Below are 19,103 nucleotides of genomic sequence, written 5' to 3' on the forward strand. Positions count from 1 at the left end.
ATTCTCCAAAAATCAAGCAAAACAGAAAATATGAAGGAAAAATACTTTGTCAGAAACCATTTAAGGACAAATAAAGTATATCATCACTCTAAACTTAGAACAATCTTCTCTCATAATTCATCAACAGAACAGGTGAAGCTTCACAGAAAAAGATAAATTAGAAGGGTGACTTCTTCATTTAATTAAGTCCAAGTTTTATCTTTTTATAACCCATTAAGTTCATAACTGAAAGAGCACACCAAATGTGTAACTTTTTCTATGCATCTAATAACAAACGTCAGTTTGGTAATTCATAGCAGCCACCAGGTAGTGACAGCACAACAGATTTCCCTCACCTCTGAAATACATTTTCAGCTATGCATTTGGCTAATTTCACAGCCATCCATTATTCCTATGGATCCTCTTAAATATCCACTGAAACAGAGAATTTCAAATACTGACCTCTAATTCAGTGTAATACAAACAACAGGTCTTCTGTCCAAAATTACATTGAATGGCCACAGTTCCTTTTTTAGTCACAACATGAGCAGGAAGCTAAGCCCTCCAAAAATCATCTCTGTAAGAGGGTCCTACAGTGATTGTGACACGTTGCCAAGGGTACACATACAGTTACTCCTATAGAACCGCCTACTAAAAGAAGACACACAACTGTCAGTGCATCTAAAACGAAACCAACCCTCAAAAATTCAGCTATGCCAACTCAGAAGTTTTCTGAACTAAACAGGTGAGCTCAAAGTAGGTCAAATGCCTTCCTCCCTGGTGCTTTAGTAACACTGAATTCTTTAGCACATCCTGCAAATGTTAGATTCTTTTTAGTTGTGTCTTACACCTAGATCTTTTCTCAATTTTCAGGTTTAAAGAAGCTGTGAAGGGTAGAAGGAGGTACATCAGAGAAGCAGGGCACTATTTTTATATTGCGAGCTTAAAATGAATCATTCCAGAGAGATGCACAGACGGGGCTGTGGCCACCTTGATGACAGCTGTGTCAAAGGCCTAAATATCCAAAGATCACAAATCACTACAGCAAGCATATCAACAGCATATGGTACTCGGTGAGCACTTTACAACTTGAACATTCCCACCCTCTCCAGCCCTCTGATAGTCTCAAAAGATGCCATGGTTTTCAAAGCCAGGCCTACGTCAGCGAGGCTGGCAGTCGGCATCCTAGAAAACTGCTGAAAAGAAAGCAAGACCCAAGCAAAATGGAATCTGGGGATGCCAGGACTTTGTCAGCACCTCTATTCTTCGAAGGGAGTGATAAAAAACAAGCCACATCCTCCAGAGTTTGATTTTTAGGAAAAGAAATTACCCCATGTGTCCAAATCAAATCAGAAAACAAATTGTATAAGCATCTCATAGGAAAAGGCACTTAACCAGACAACTCACCCGATTCAGGACAGTTAAAAAAAGAAATCCATATTAACTGTTTTAATTACAAATTAATCTTTGACTTCCTGGAAGCAAAAAAGCTTCAGAGATTCATTCCTGAATCAGAGTAGAATAAGCAACTTCAGAGAGAAAAATGGTCTGAAATCTAGCTCTCTCCATAGCTTTCTATTATGAGCTCCTGGGCCTGTGACTGAGATGGCAGGAAATAACTGCTACCTGCTCCCATTTCTAACCCGAACAACATGTTGATGCCATCCCCATTGTGTTTTTCCACAAAAAAATATGTTTACATATTTCTGAAATTGAAAAATTGCCGAATTTGTTAAAAGAAAAGAAAAAGGCAATGCATTATCACTCTCATAAAATGCCTTTTTGATGTCTCTTACCATAAAATGAAAACAAAAGTCTTTATTTTAGGGTAACATGCTGAAGAATAAAACAACAGTTCTCTACTATGGCTAAACACCTACTGAGCACTTAGTAGGACCTGCATAAAAATCTGTGGAGCAAATACATCTACATGGAGTAGCACTGGTATAAGAAACACACCACGGAATCAGTGGATTTCTCTAGGTAACATTACAGAGAATAAATACTGCTGGGTTAAGTAAGGGTTGTGGGCTGCAACAGCCCTGAGTTCCTGAGAAAAAGATAACTAAAGTACTTCAGATCTGGAGAGTATGTTTGTATTTTCAAAGTATTTCCGTTGTGTGTGTTTTTGTTGTTGTTGTTTTTTTTCATTTCAGTCTATGTATTACAGTCCCCCTATGGCCCCTAAGGAAGCAGGGTACGTCATCATACCTCAAACCCATGGTACAGGTGGAATCAGGATCCAGGTCTTCTCATGCTAAGTAGGAGACATATATCAAACTTATTTATATAATGCTAATATGCTGTCATGGTTCAGGACATTTTGGTGAAGCAAGAAAAACATGAATTACACACAGCACATACATAGTATGCTTAAAAGACCCAGTTATTCTCTCCTATCAACATGACATCTCTTAGAAAACATTGTTTCTAGAATTATAAACCCAGTTCCCCCATAGGTCACCCAGATCTCGCATTTCACCTTGACTCAAATGCACATATTACACAAGGATTTTATTTTGGTATTTTTTTAGGACAGTGTGTCTAAGCCAGGAAACAGCCCTCAAGTGGAAACATCCACCAGCTCATCTAAATGCTGTATTTGAGCCACTGGATGTTCACATTAGTCTCACCCTAAGTAATCACGCCACTGACCCAATGTCAGTCAGCATCAGCTTCAAGCTCCCTACGAAAAGCTAAAGGACAAGAAAATCTAATTAAAAGCCCAAGGAAAACTCCACCTTAATCAAAACTACAACCTAGAGGCCAAGGGACTTTACAATAGGTAAAATACGAACATAACCCTAAAATATGAACATATTGGTAACAAGAAAAGAGTTATCAAGGGGGGAAAAAGAGGAGACATTGTAATTTACAGGACTAAAGCCAAAACCAATCAAAAATCACTTTCAAAATAGCTTAAAACGATGAAGAATAATGGATGATGAGGGGATTAAAATGCAGAGAATAACAATTTTAAAGATATCTTTCTTACTAAGAATAGGAAACTACATACTTAAAGTACTTTATAAAATCTAAAGGAAAGAATGATACATTTGGTGCTATCAAAATCAATAGAAAACCATCTACTATGAGCATCTGTCAACATGTTTTCCCAAGTGGAACAACCGGACAGATGAGGGCCCCAGACGTGGCCATTGATCAGAGCTACTATTCTGTAATAGCCCTTGGATAGGAGCTGCCGAGGACCCTATTAGATGGGATCCAATACTAGAGGACAGACAGTAAGGGATTTCTCAAAAAACTCGGTCTAACATTACCAGTATGCTTTTCTCCATACTAAAATACCTGTGAATCATAACTTCTGTTCAAAATATCTGTGAATCAAAGTATCTGTGAATCATAACGCACAGGCCAGACCATTACTATTCTTAAAGTGAAGCAATGTAATCATCTTACCATAAACACACACTCATGCGCACACACAACTTTAGTAGAGATTAAGTCACTATTAAGATATATAAGATATTAAGATATTTAGTAGATGTTAAGAAATCTCTGAAAAAAAGAAATCTCTGAAATAAAAAATGACCAGAGTAACTAAACTAACAAAGGAGTTGAATCACCCATCTTAAAGTAAAATTCACTAATTTTAAACACTTATCACATTTTTTAAATCTTTTTACCTCAGATGCCTTATTCACTTCCAATTTCGTATTTAAAATTTTTCAGAAAAAGTGGGAAGTCTGCATCACCTCTAGCAGTTGGAAATCAGTTTCAACTACAAATTATTTAAAAGAAATCACTCCCCAAACAGTACCAAGCACTGAGATTCCAAAGCAGTTGTCATGCATAATTCCATTTCAGAACCCAGCTAGCCCGATTGCACTCTCCAGTAAGAGAGGCCCACAAACTGGAAAAATAACAGGAAAAGCTGTATTTCCCATTTCACATTTTGGGCCTAATATATGCTGATGAGCTTGGAAAGAAATAGAGGACCTAATCTTCAGCTTGATAGTTATTTACTACAATTAATAAAGCAATGGTTAGCACTCAATTTTAAAATAAATGGCTAAAACCTATAAATTGTATACTTTAAAAGTATACCATGAATTTCATGGTATTTAGTTATCTCAATAAAGCTGTTATTTTTAAAAACTAAACAAATAACTGGTACTTACAAAGAAGTACTACATATAACACACAAACCACCTGGCTCTGTTACTGAGACCACAAAATGTGTATTTTAAAATTCTGATATATAAAAAGAACATCAACTTCACTTATGGTCGAAGAAATGCAAATTAAGATACTGTACACTCTTCCTCTATCAGGCTAACAAAGATTGAGAACTTGTATAATATCCAGGTTGATGAGAAAAATAAAGAAATATAAACCCTAAAACACTTTGTGTACACTGGCACATCTTGCAGGGCAATTTATTCACAGCTTTCAAAATTAAAAATGCACGTACCTTTTGATTCAGCAATTCCACTTCTAAGGACTTACTGAACAGATACACCTATACAATTGTACAGGTACTGGATTTAAAAAAAAAAAAAAGTAATCAGAACCAATTTAAATGTCCATCAACAGGAATTTAAAGTATACATCTACACAATGTCCCACTATGCAGTTGTTTACAAAAAAAAAAAGTGAGGTATAATTACAGGTATTGACTTGAAAAATAAGGGTTTGAAATATTAAAGAAAAAGCAAAATTCAAGATAGTATATATAGTGTGTACATACGTGCTTATGTGTGTATAGAAAATACCTGGAAGAATATTGGGGGAGTGGGTGTGACACTTTGTAGACGGTATGAATGATTACAATGAGTATGTATTAATTTTATAATTATAATTTGGATTTGACTTGAAGCATCAATTCTCAAATAAAACCCGACCCTGGTGTCAAATCTCCCCGTGCCATGACCCCACCTGTCTTTCCAGTGCTCTATGGTTCCAGCCAAACCAGTCTGTTCTGCCTTTGAGAAATCAGCCCAAAGGACTCCTCTTCAAAATGTTCTTACAATTTGAACAGCTACCAGCAACAGCTTCAAATATAAATTACTTGAGTTGAAAGAACTACTTCTGCCTTCATCCACTACAGAACATTTTAAGAGAATTTTTTTAAAACAGGAAATCGAAATACAATTTAATAATCCTCATCATAGAAGCAGCAAAAGTACTGTACTCACCATTTTCTATGCTTTCCAGCGTCTGTACCTTTGCTCCATGCAATTTCCTGCCTGAAATCCTCTTAGCTACTTATCACGTGTCCAATCCTGCCAATCCTTCAAAACATAGGTTAAATGCCTCCTCCTGCACCAAATCTTCCCTAATGCCCCAGCCAGAGCTCCGGTAATTCTTTTTCTTAAACCACACTACCATCATCTCTGAGACACTCTCCTCTACCTAGTACTCAATTGGGTACATGTCTCATTCCCATTATTGAGAAAATTCATCAAGGGCACAATCTGTGACTTGGTCACTTTGTATGCCCCATTTCATACGAAAATTAAACTGATATTTCACTAAAGCTTATAAGAAAAAGAATGGCAAGAATCTAAAAGTAGGGCGGCCAGATTGCTCAGTTGATTGGAGTGCGAGCTCTTAACAACAAGGCTGCCAGTTCAACTCCTGCATGGGATGGTGGGCTGCACCCCCCGCAACCAGAATGAAAATGAGAACTGGACTTGGAGCTGAGCTGCTCCCTGCACAACTAAGAGAAGGACAATGACTTGACTTGGAACTGATGAGTCCTGGGAAAAATACATTGTTCCCCAATAAAGTCCTGCAAAACCACAATGTTCCCCTTCCCCAATAAAATCTTAAAAAAAAAAAAAAGAAAAAGAATGCCGGCCTCTCGAAGCTTTAAAAAAAAAGAATCTAAAAGTAAAAAGTATAGGCTTTGCGTATGTATTTATTTAATTAGGTAATATTTACATATGACAAGAGGTAACTATGAAAGGTAAGGACCCTCTCTCCATCTTTCTCCCCAGTTCCCTAGTATGTATCCTCCTTGAAAGACAATCACTACGATCAATTTCATAATACAGGGTTTTAAGAAGTCCTTAGACACTGTAACTTTATTACACATTCATAACTTCGGGTCTAAGTTGATAGAAATAACCTGTGGCATTTAAGAGTAAATTTATTTTTGGCAATTATACAATTGCACAGAGTGTACCTGTATTTTGGGGCAAATAAAACACGACAACCAACAGATGGAAAGATAAACTGTGTCGTATGACTTGCAAAACTAAAGTTATCCTGAGCTGTGAAGTCATTGTTCATTATCAGGAAAATTACAGATTCTTTAAAGCATACCTATAACCCAAGTTATTAAAGTTTCTTCATAGTGTAAAAATTGCTGCCTTCAGTTTCTTTATTCTACAAAGACCCTAAAATTCTCACTGAATTATGGAAAATATGCTACGCCATTACAAATAAAATATTGAAGAAGAATGCAAATGTTTCCTAAAGCTAGATTTCTTAAGGAATGTTAATAAAACTAATAAAATGTTGACAAAAGCATTTCTCAGTATATTAATAGCAACAAGATGTCTGTACATTTTTCTAATTTATAAATAGTAAGAACCAAATGTTTCCAAGAGGTCTTTAATCATGTTTAGTATATAAAAACTTAGGAAATTTAAATTAATTATTCCTGCAATGAATACCATGCAAATTAAAAATATGCTGATCAAATTATGCTACTTTGATAAGAATATTCCAATCAGAAGGCTGTCAGTTCATGTTGTCAGAAAATTTACCTGGCAATAAAAATCTGAAGCCATCATTAGATTAAAAAAAAAAAATCAGTGAAAACTCTATAATAAATACTGAATTCACTGTAGTAGTATGATAGTCTTACAAATCATGTTGAAGGGTAAATTATCAAATGTGTGAATACTACAGTATCCATTGAGATTTTATGGCACAGATTGCCAGATGCCCTGTAATATTGATTCTTCCCTTCTTCCAAAGTAACAGAATATGATTTTTGTCTAGACATATAGCCATCTCCAAAAAAGACTATATTTGCCAGCTTCCCTTGCAGCTATCTGTGGCCCTGTGATTCTGTTATAATTAAACAGACAGAGTAGAAACGATGTGTTCAACTTCTAGGAAGTATCTTCACAAGATGCGGATGTGCCCAGCTTTTTCCTTTGCCCCATCCTGCTGGTTAAGAATGCAGAACTGCTGACAGGAACCAGAGCGGCTATCTCTGACTAAAACGAGAAAGCTGAGTTCCCCAATGAACACGAAGGTACCATACTGGCCATGACTGTCCATAATTTACATGTAAGAAAGGAAACTTCTATCTTGTTCAAGCCACTGTTTTGGGGTTTCTGTCACTCACTGCTGTACCTAATCCAATTTAACACAAGGCAAAACTATAAAGAGTGCCATATGTATTTATTATTTCATTAAACAATTTCTAGTACATATTTTAAATGTATTGGGATTTAAAATAAAACTCATTTTTGATGATTCAAATAACTAATAAATTCTAAAATGTTTTTCTATACTATATTTGAGATATTAAAATGTTACAATCAAGAAGTTGTCAAAAAAAGCAGCTTCCTGAATATGCCTTGGGATCAAGAGATTAAGCTAAGTCTCTTTTACATTATCCACCTCAACAATACTATACAATAACATTATTAATTTATTCATTCAACAAATGAATGCCTACGGCACACCTCACATGCTAGATGCAAAAAACACTGTCGTGACCAAAGCAGAGTGGTCTTTACCCTCCTGGAGTTTACAAGACAGCAACGTACCTGAGGCTGCAAAATCTGAGCGTAACACTCTAGATGCCTCTTTTCCAGCTTCCAAGTTAATAATCCCCTTTCTGTTGTATATTCTTGTCTCAGACTGAGTACAGTATGATTACTCTTCAGCTTTGCTCTGCTAACATAATCATATATAATCATTTTCCTCAAAGATTACACTCCCTTCACCAAAATACCACAGCAGCAATCATTAATGGTGGGCCACTTTTCCAAATGGCAAACCTTATTTATCATATGGTATTTCTCCTTAATTTCTTCTCAAAGACCTTAAATTTGAAAAATACTTTGTACTTCCTCCCAGGCCCCAGGGAGTATCCTAAAAAAAGTCAGGGTGTAGGGCTACTAGACAGACGGCCAATTGCTTTTAGTTACTTCTCACAGACCATTAAACCAAGCTGACTAGAAAGCTGAAGCTATACCACCAAGATGTGTCTCTCTTTCCATCCTCTACCTTCTAGAACCTCTCTAAGTGGAGGGAACATTAATCTGATTGTATCAGACTGACTGGACTTCTTTGTAAGTATGAAGATTAAATGCAGATTAAATATTACACACATATGTGTGTGTACATATATATATATATATATATATATATATATACACATATATATATATATATATATTTGCTTTCTTGTTCTCGTTCATTTCTCTCATACACACTCTAAAAGACTAATGTGCCATTTCCCCGAAAGTAAGACCTAGCCGGACAATCAGCACTAATGCATCTTTTGGAGCAAAAATTAATGTAAGACCTGGTATTATATTATATTATATTATATTATATTATATTATATTATATTATATTAGACCAGGTCTTACATTATAATAAAATAAGACTGGGTCTTACATTAATTTTAGCTCCAAAAGATGGAGTAGAGCTAATTGTCCAACTAGGTCTTATTTTCAGGGAAACACGGTAGTAAATTAGTCAGATTTAAGAGCAAGGGAAATCCCTTGCCTAGGCTTCAGCTTAAGCAATACACTCCAACCCAGTTTACTGGACAGCTCTACATTGATATTTTGGTCAACAGCCCAATTAATAATAAAATAATAATTTGAATTTCCCACTTGCCACTGTCCTACTTATATAAATCTCCTTCAAGAACATCACAAGGAAGAGGAATACAAAGCTATGACATTCTGATCATTTACCAACACCCCAACCTCATCATTACTCTGTGGTCTGTGCCATTGACTTGGTATTTAATCATGTACTGTTTTGTAGTATTTCCTATATTCAAGGAATAAAAATGTTACAGTTGGTAACTTAGAACTTACACAAACCCTCTAGAGTTGACCCATTGTTCCTACATATCTCCTGGTTGTTGAGTGTTACAGATAACAAAAAAAGGGGACATCGTGGAAAGCTAAATCTCTGGATGATGATGACAACAGCAATAATAATAAATATAGGCTAATAATGATTGAGCACTTACTATTTACCAGAGGCATTTTAAGCACTTTATATGTATTAATTACTTTGGTCCTCACAAGAAAATTTGTGAGATGAGTACTATTACTGTGTTTCCCTGAAAATAAGACCTAGCCGGACAATCAGCTCTAATTCATCTTTTAGAGAAAAAATTAATATAAAATCCGGTATTATATTATATTATATAAGACCCAGTCTTATATTATAGTAAAATAAGACCAGGTCTTATATAATATAATATAATGAATATATTACAATATAATATAATATAATACCAGGTCTTATGTTAATTTTTGCTCCAAAAGACGCATTAGAGCTAACTGTCTGGCTAGGTCTTACTTTCGGGGAAAACACGGTATTATCCCCATTTTACAGATGAGGAAACCGAGCCACAGAAAAGTAAATAATTTGCCCAAAATCACAGAGCTAAAAAGTAGCAGGCTGGGGATTGAGACTAGAGGTCTTAACTATTTTGCTACAATATTAGAAATGTTAAGAGTGGACAAAGATTGGTAAGTTTTGCGGCTCAGTGCCAAAAAGACATCCAAGGAGGCAGAGGGCAACATGAATCTGGATCTCAGCAAAGAGCAGGGCTGTATTTATAAACTTACAGGTTGGAAGCAACAGGTGGAATGGGGTCACTCTGGAAGACAGTGCTGAGGAAGAAGTTAATGGACAGAATCATGAGGAACACCAATATTTAAAATAAAGTTAAAATAAAATAAAGTTAACGTGGTGTCAGATGGGAACTAGATTTATCATGGGGGTCACTTTGTAAATTATATAAATGTCTAATCACTATGTTGTACACATGAAACTAATATATGTATATAAATGTATATATTGTATGTCGATTGCAAAAAATTTTAATAAACAAAATAAAATTAACACATTTTATGTCAAACGTAGTAAGTAGTGGTAATTTAGTATATTAGATATATAAAACACATAATATAATTCAAAACAAAATATGTAACTGTTATACCTAAGCTACGACAACTAGAACATGATTTAACTGTAATGACTATAGGTTTACGGCAGCATCTCTGATTTGATTGTACTGTTGGTCATAGCTTAGGTTTTCATGCAAAATCTTTGGGCAAGAACATCACCAATAACACTGCTGCTGTGAGAAAAAATAATCTGCTTTAAGATCTATCTTCAGACATGCTTTCCAGGGACTATACAGTTGTGAAAACAAAGACGGCCTCAAAGAAAGATGACCATATTTCAATGATTCTAAGCGGCACAACGTTTTACATCTGCATGGCACTGAAAATGGGACAGCTCTTACACAGTTTAATTGACAGTATTATTTTCATTCTTATGGTACATAAAATAATGATACATCTTCTACTAATGGCACCTTAGAGTCAATGAAATGTATCTTTCGGAATACATCTAATTCCATGTGTAAGCATACATATTGGTGTAAAGAAAAACTATCTGCCTTCAAGGGGTTTACAATCTAATGCAAAGAATAAGATTAACCCTAAGATAAATTCAAGTAACAAACATTTACACAAGATATGAAGAGATAAAATGAGTGGGAAGGTTAAAGAACTAAGAGAAAAGTAATTAACGGGTAGGAAATAAGAGTGGCCAAACTAAAAAAACATAAGGCAGTTTGTCCTAACCACAGTTTTAATTGAAATAGATTAGATCTGATGTTATAACAGGAAGAAAGTAAGAAATAAATGACATCTCAACAATGGTACAGGGAGAAGATGAATAATGTCAGGTTTTGGTCATGTCACTGTCCTCTCAGAATGAAAAACTACTCTCCAGTTAAAGTAAAGCACTGCTGGGCCGGCCAGGTGGCTCAGGCGGTTAGAGCTCCATGCTCCTAACTCCGAAGGCTGCCAGTTCGATTCCCACATGGGCCAGTGGGCTCTCAACCACAAGGTTGCCGGTTCAACTCCTCGAGTCCCACAAGGGATGGTGGGCTCCGCCCCCTGCAACTAAAATTGAACACGGCACCTTGAGCTGAGCTGCCTCCCCAATGACTCAGTTGGTTGGAGCAGGGGCTGTCAACCACAAGGTTGCCGGTTTCAACTCCCACAAGGGATGGTGGGCTGCGCCCCCTGCAACTAGCAACGGCAACTGGACCTGGAGCTGAGCTGCGCCCTCCACAACTAAGATTGAAAGCTCAACAACTTGACTTGGAAAAAAGTCCTGGAAGTACACACTGTTCCCCAATAAAGTCCTGTTCCCCTTCCCCAATAAAATCTTTAAAAAAAAAAAAAAAAAAAAAGAGTAAAGCGCTGCTTGCAATAAATAATCAAAGGGAAAAACATTTTTTTTAAATCTTCTACATCTCTCTCCTTTAAACCCCTGTGATGACAAATTCTTTGATATTCCTCCTTCAAGAGGCAGAGTTTAATTCCCTTCCCTTTGCGTGTGGGTGGGACTTAGTGACTTGGTTCTAATAACAAAATATGGTGGAAGTGATAGTGTGTGATTTCTGAGACCAGGACATAAAAGGCTCCTTTCTTTTTCCCTTTCTCTGCCTTTCTTTCTCTTTTTTCCTTCCTTCCTTCCTTCCTTCCTTCCTTCCTTCCTTCTTTCCCTCTCTCTCTCTCTCTCTCTCCCCACTGTTCTGGGGAAAGCCAAATCCCACATCATGAGGTCACTCAAGTAATCATATGGAGAGGTCCACGTGGCAAGCAACTGAGGCTTCCCACAGAAGCCTTCTGCCCACAGCCAAGTGAGTGAGCCATCTGGGAGCAGAGCCTCCAGCCCCAGCCAAACCTTCAGATGACGGCAGCCCCAGCTGACTTCTTGACTGCGATCTCAAAAGAGACCTGAGCCAGAATCACTCCGCTAAGCCACTCCCAAGCAACCGACCACAGAAACCATATGTAAAGATGTTTACTGTGTTGTCATTAAGTTTTGAGGTCCTTTGAAATGCAGCAATGCATAACTAATACAACCCCATGATGTTTTGTGTCTCTAAAACACTTTACCTTCTAATAGTTATGTGTACACGGATGGCCAATATATACAGCAATTTCCAGAAGGCTGTTTTCTTCATCTTTGTATACAGGTAAAGCTCACCTCAATGAACTGCACAGTTAAGTACTTGTTTTTTGTTTTTATTTGTTGAAAGATTCTTGCCAGTGCCTACACAGTTGACTACAGGTAACCAAAAATGATTAAAAGTGATTAAAAACGTTGAATAAGAGTATAGCTACTAGAGTGGGGTGAAAAAGAGAAATATTGATTCGATGGATGTGGTTGAAAATGGAATAAGAGGGAAAAAAAGAGAAAATGGAATAAGAGACAATGGATGCAACAATCCAAAATAACTCCAGAATGGCATATGTATAAGGTGAAAATAGCAATCATTTCGTACCCTTGAAATACTGCAGTGCAAAACTTGCTTGAAGAAAAATAGTTCAGTGCAGCAAAGCATCCTAATAGTAACACTTAGAACTTCATTATTAAAAACAAAAGGACAAGCCACTTGATTAAGAAAGTATTAATTTTACATGTGCTTCTCAAACTGTTCTTCAGAATATAGGAACTACCTATAAGAAGGTCATCGTATTCTCTAAGAAAGGAAAAAAAGCAAGCAAACCAAACAAAGCTCAGTTGGTTAGAGCACAAGCTCTCAACAACAAAGTTGCCTGCCGGTTCAATTCCCACATGGGATGGTGGGCTGCAACCCCTGCAACTAAGATTGAAAATGGCGACTGGACTTGGAGCTGAGCTGCACCCTCCACCACTAGATTGAAGGACGACGTGACTTGGAGCTGATGTGTCCTGGAGAAACACATTGTTCCCCAATATTCCCCAATTAAAAAAAAAAAAGTGCTTTAAAAAGAAAAGTCCTTTATATACTAGAGGACATTTCTGAGGCTTTAAAGTGTTAATGTGCATTACAAATTGATTTCATCTCAGAATACTTGCATCTTATTAGTATGCTATGAATATAGTTTGGGAAACACTGACTTGGGTAGTCAGACAAGTAGACAGGTAGGTGGGTAGATTCATAGGAAATAAAAGGAGAACAAGACAAATGTAATAAAATGAGCTCACCTGAAAGAGATGGTAACTGGCTACCAGCTTTGATTATGCAGTTTCTTAAAGCAAAATAAAGTACTAGATAAGCCATCAAAAGCAACAATAGCTACTTCAAATGTCAGGGAAAATTAAGATGGGAAAAACATGACAGGATATAACAGAAAAAAAGAAATTCCCTTTCCATAGGCCATAGCTCAGAATGCCTCCCATCCCCTTGACTCCCACTGTGTACCACCTTGAGAGCTGGCTTGAAAGGGTGAGCCATCGGGAAGGCCAGCAGGTAGGTAGCTTAAGAGGTGCTCTGACCCTAAACCCTTAACCAACAGTGAACATAACTAACGACCTATCAGATTTTCTCTCTTGGGAAGTGTTAAAGACATAAAGAGTCCTTAGTAGTGGAAGTGGAAGCAGAAGCATAAAGATACAAGGAAAGCCGAGATAAAACGGCGGAGTGAGTGCGCAGTAGAGGATTAGGTGGGTTAGCCCTGAGTGTTTAGTGCCTCCTGCAGGACAGGAACACCTTTCAGTGGAAAATGGAATAAGTATATTACTGTCCAATCTGCGCAACCTTATATGGTGGCCCTGCCAGAGAGAGCAGGACTACAGACTGATGGCAGGCTTCAGTCACATTCAGTGACCCACATATAAAGAAGGGAGAGGGGAGGGAGAGAGGAGTGAAGGGTCACAGGAAACACTGGCTCTGGGTTTAATAAGGAGCTTTCAGTTTAAATTTACCTGAATGATGTTTCCATATATTAAACGTCTTTTTAAGTCAGTGGCCAGAGCCTACATGGCCCCTTAGGAGTCAAACAAAGTTGTCCTAGTGTGGCTATACCTCCCAAGCGTAACCAGGTTCTGCCCAGGGAGGGAGAGGTTTCCAGAGCAGCTTCTCTGAATTCACACATGCAGACACCTGCCCCCATTCTCTCCTGAACTGTATTCACCTCACACATTAAGCGCCACCCCCACACCACCCCCAGAAGTAAGAGAGTCAGGAATCAGACCCCTGGGAGTTTGCTGTACACGTACAGGTGACGACGAGTGTGCACGTGCACGCTCCCGAGCTGAACGGGTTTTGTGGGAAGCGCTGTCTGTCGCTTGCTGCTCCAGGACTCTACAGATGCTGCATGGCCCTGCTTGCTCACAAGCTCTTTCAGGTTAGAGCAGGCCCACAAAGGGGACAATGTGAACACTGTCCCCTTTACAGTGGTGTCCTGATGCTACACACAGCCTGGCACTAGGGTATGGCTCAACAAACTCTGCCTGCTGACGAGGCAACAAGGTAACCTGGTCACTAAAGCTGGGTGGGGTCCCTACCAGTGTCCCAGCATCTATGAGGCCCAGTGGAAACCAGGGTTCTTGTTTTTCTGTGAGGCCTGACTCTCAAGGTTTACATTTCGGTTCCACTTTTCCCCAGCACATGAGATGACTTGGAAGACATTCTGTCCCTTGCAACCAAATAAGCTAACCAAAACCCTTACAAATCTCATGTACAACTAGTTTAAAATTAGGGCCTTGACCCATGGCTTCAACTTCTGATGCAAAAGCCCAAGACAAATAGGCTGGGAGGATTCCTCAAATACCAAGTGGTCTATGAATTAGCAGTCATATCATTTTGTCACTTGACCATATAAGGAAAAATTTCACAGTTAAACATATTGCTTATGGTTGATGGCATACTGGCCAATTTTACCAAATGAAAACAACAATTTTACACTGGCACAAACAGGTAACTTGACAAAAAAAGCTCTTATATGAGCCATCCTATCTGACCTAGTTACCTAATATACAGACACGTGTTCCATCTTACATTACTTGGCACAGCAACAAATTAGTTACAGAAATCACAATTCCAACCAAAACTCCAAGCTAGGAAATATATTTAGTATTTGAGAAATTTTTAGCTATTTGTGGTCAAATATTCATTAAAACGACTTAAGGAATCTTAACAATTTTCTAACACATAAATGCTCATTTGATTTCTCCTCATTACTTAAGAAACACTGGAACTCGGATAGATAAGAAACCAAGCACAAGCCAACAGGCTCACCAAAACCACACTTAAATAGGACAAGCAAAGCTATAGATTTGGAATAATTACCAAGATACTAATAATTAACAATCACTTAAATATGATTCAAGAGGAATTCCTGTTTGTTGAAAACCCCTATGATCAACAAAGGGCACAGCATTATCAGAAACTGATTATGTAAGACAATAGCACATTGTTTCAGGGTGTGCCAGTACATGTAATGAAGTTCACAGCTATGTTACCCTAATGGCTCACTTAAACATCTGAATTTTCTGCTATCTTAACCTTTAAATAAACTGCAAAAGAAGCTGCCAAAAGCAGTTAGGAAAGCACACAATTCCCAAAAGAACTTGGTATATACAACTTATTTTACTACTTTAAATGTTTTTTTGATTACTGAGATTTGAACAAGATGTTCAAGATTCAAAACTAATTTTAAAAGCAATGGGTCCTTACTAAATCCATAATAATATTCAACATACACTGGTTTTTTGAAAGGCACAGGTCATATTCTTGTGTGTATGTGTTTACAGCACCTGGCATATTTCTGTTCAATTACATACAATTAGTGCAGGACCTGACAGTGGTTACTGTCCCACTTTTTAAAACCTTTCTGATTGCCCAATAAATCAAAGTTGAAAAAGTAACTGGTGCACTTATTTCTTGATTTGGATTACCCTTTTGTTGTAAATTGGTTCTAGTTACTCTAGTTACCTTGAAACAAAACATTGGCAGAGAACATATTGGATTGAAATTACCTTACTCTATTCCTACTGAGTAAATAATGCATTTGAACTGTTCATATTTCATTGTAAAAGATACACAACTTTGGAGATTATGCTCTAAATTTTGAAAGCAAAATGAATCAGAAAGCAGATTCTTATGAGTAATCAGTCTGGAACAAAAGATACTTTCTATACTAAATTCCCCTTGCCACTACAAACCTAACAGTTTATTACATTAAAACAATTGAGATGAGGTAAAATCTGTGATAATAAAAACCCTCCAAGGCATTTACCAAGCAGATTATCTCTGAAACTACACCTTGGTTTAGAATAGAAGCCTTTGAGCAGGAATTTTGCCTATGTTAATCTGTGTACACTTGTTTCACATTTTCTCTCACCTCCAATTTTTTTAAATTTATTGAATTTACTAGGGGTACATTGGTTAGTAAAATTATATAGGTTTCAAGTGCACATTTCTATAATACATAATCTATATACTGCATTGTGCATTCACCACCCAGAGTCAGTTCTCTTTCCATCACCATATAGTTCTAATTTTTTAACTCTAATTCACAGACTAAGTCGTTCTATCAGACAATTGTATTTATGTTTATATGACTATTGAAAACAACACTATTGCGATGCAACATTACATATGCAAAACTGATTTTAGTGAGCTCTTCCCCTACCCCTCCACCCTCTTTACCTGCCTTACCCGACTCCCCCACCCTACACACACACACACACACACACACACACACACACACACACCCCTCCCCCTGTTAAATCCCAGACCAAAAACTCTGGGTCCAGTGCTAGTATTTCTCTTTTCTATAGGGCAAGTCTATATGGTTTTTACTAATGATATTGAAAACTTTTAAAGGACTGCTAATGTGTATACAGTTTCCAGCACCAAAAACACAAATAAATCCCCTTATTTTACTATTTCAAGAAAAACTAAATTTCTCATAAAAAACAACAATAGCAATTCAAAAGAGTCCTTAGAAGTCACAATGTGTAAATACTTCTGATAATAGAACAAATTAATGTCAAGACCCAACCAATAACGTAAAGTCTCCATGCAACCTTGCCTGTCAAAGGGCATCTGTATTAGCAGCTTAGGGAAGTGGCATTTGCAGAAAAGCACTACAGCTGCATTCAAAGAAAATCATTAGGCCTCAACCAGTAATCCCCTCCCCCATCCTCTTCGTCAGCATCCTTAAAGCAATTAACCAGCAGAAGGTGCTATTCTGCAACCCACCGTTTTCACACCAACCTCCCTCCTCGACCAGAGCTGGGTTTACCCCAGGTGGACTCTGTCAGCCTATTCCCTGTCCAGGGTTCAAGGAAACCTCTACACTAGCCCGGAAAGCGCAAAACTAGATCTTTTCTTATAGCCCATTTATAAAACAAAACAAAACAAAAACCACTGACAGCTCAACAGCCAGCAAACCTATCCAACCATTGTACCACTAATATGTCACTACACCCACACACTCTTTGCTAAATATTAACCTCAAATACGATCTTAATAATCTTAACTGAGACAATCTACTTCTACCTAGGAAAGACGACCCTGGTCACATTCACCACAATAAGAGTCAACTGAACAAATCTCTGTCTCCAACAAAGTCAGAGGCAATGAGGAATAAGAGAGCTATCAAGCCACAACATATAAAGAGGGATTTTATCTTTACATACACAAAAAGGAAACAGCAGCAGAAACCAGGGTTGCAAAGGAAAGAAAGGGAGATGGAAGAGTCTGAACATGTTTTTGAGTGTCCTTTACTTTCCAATGTACTCTTCTGCCTCTTACACGGTTGCAGAAACGGCCAGACATCAGATGGGTGAAAGAAAGCTAAAAAAGAAATGCACCCACCCTTCCCCCATCTTCTCTCCTCTCTCCCAAAAAGAGCTGTGTTTGTCTGTGCAAACCTAGTCCCAAATATGGGAGAGAGAGAATGAATGTGTGTATGTAAGAACAATGAGCCCTCAGCCTGGTATTGTGTGTGTGTGTGTGTGTGTGTGTGTGTGTGTGTGTTTCTCTGCCTCTTTTCCCTTCGACCTCAACAACAACAGGGAGCTGGAAGCCAGCTTTCCATGCAACCTAGGCCATTAAAATAAAAACTGGTTTGTAATTTATGGGGGAATTAATTCGGCAAGCAAATTCACGAAAGGAAATACCTACCCAAAGATGATTTTATGATTGTATAGATCCATCCTCTCTCCCCTCCCCCAACAGACAGCCTAAAGAATCCAGTGTACACCAGACAAAAAGGTTTCTCTTTAAATGGGAAGCAATTAAAAAAACTGTTTGAAATCTAAGCATGGGATGCATTCATTTGTGTTACGTTAAAACATTTATTTTGTAATTCACCAAGTACCCTTTACTAGTTATCTTTTTTGTGTTTAAAAAATTGCTTTGAAGAAAGCTATTTCAGGATTCATACAAAACTACTTTCTAAATGTACCTTAAAATAGCAACACATACTGAAACATTTAAGGCACCCAGTTTCTCAAGGACGCATTTTGCTTAAATCAATGTTTGAAGTCTGTAATCTAGAAAAATTGTAAGCAAACCTTGGAAAAGAGGCAGAGGAAAATGACAATTCAACAATGAATCATTTTGTTTTCCTTTCAACAACTTCTCAAGCAAACCAGTTTCAAAGGAAACCTGCAATAGTTCCCCCTCCCAACACACACACACACACACACACACACACACACACACACACTATGTAAAACTACTTCTCTTCTTTCCAAAACCTTTAAAAAATAAAAAGAGGAGCCACTCTCTTTCCCAAAGCAGAACTAAAACAGGATAATAAGAATCCTATTCTGCTGCAAGTGATTTTTGGTTTCATAATTTAGGAATCACAGGGAGCAGAGAACACAAAGAGGGAATCTGCCCCTCACGTGAAAATACTACTTTTTCAGAAAAGTCGTCCCCCAAGACCCCCATATCCACATACATTCAAGGAATTGACTGTTTCAGTCCCTGACTTCCTTTCTTCTCCCTACTTCAGCCAATAACGTAGTCCCATGAAACAGTTTCACCTCAGACAAGTCAAACAAGAGCAGGAATAAGCAGCAAAGAACGAGCAGGGGTCAGCGGGCGAGTGGGACAGTCCCCTGGCCGGACA

General features: G+C 37.7%; 1 protein-coding gene across 5 annotated transcripts in view; it reads right to left on the reverse strand.

Annotated features, from left to right (window-relative positions):
- RERE (arginine-glutamic acid dipeptide repeats) overlaps positions 1–19,103 on the reverse strand; it is a 389,341-nt gene that overhangs the window by 369,533 nt on the left and 705 nt on the right. The window lies entirely within an intron of this gene.

This window comes from Rhinolophus sinicus, chromosome 14, assembly GCF_057876585.1.
Source record: "Rhinolophus sinicus isolate RSI-liver-muscle chromosome 14, RSI-T2T, whole genome shotgun sequence".
NCBI lineage: Eukaryota > Metazoa > Chordata > Mammalia > Chiroptera > Rhinolophidae > Rhinolophus > Rhinolophus sinicus.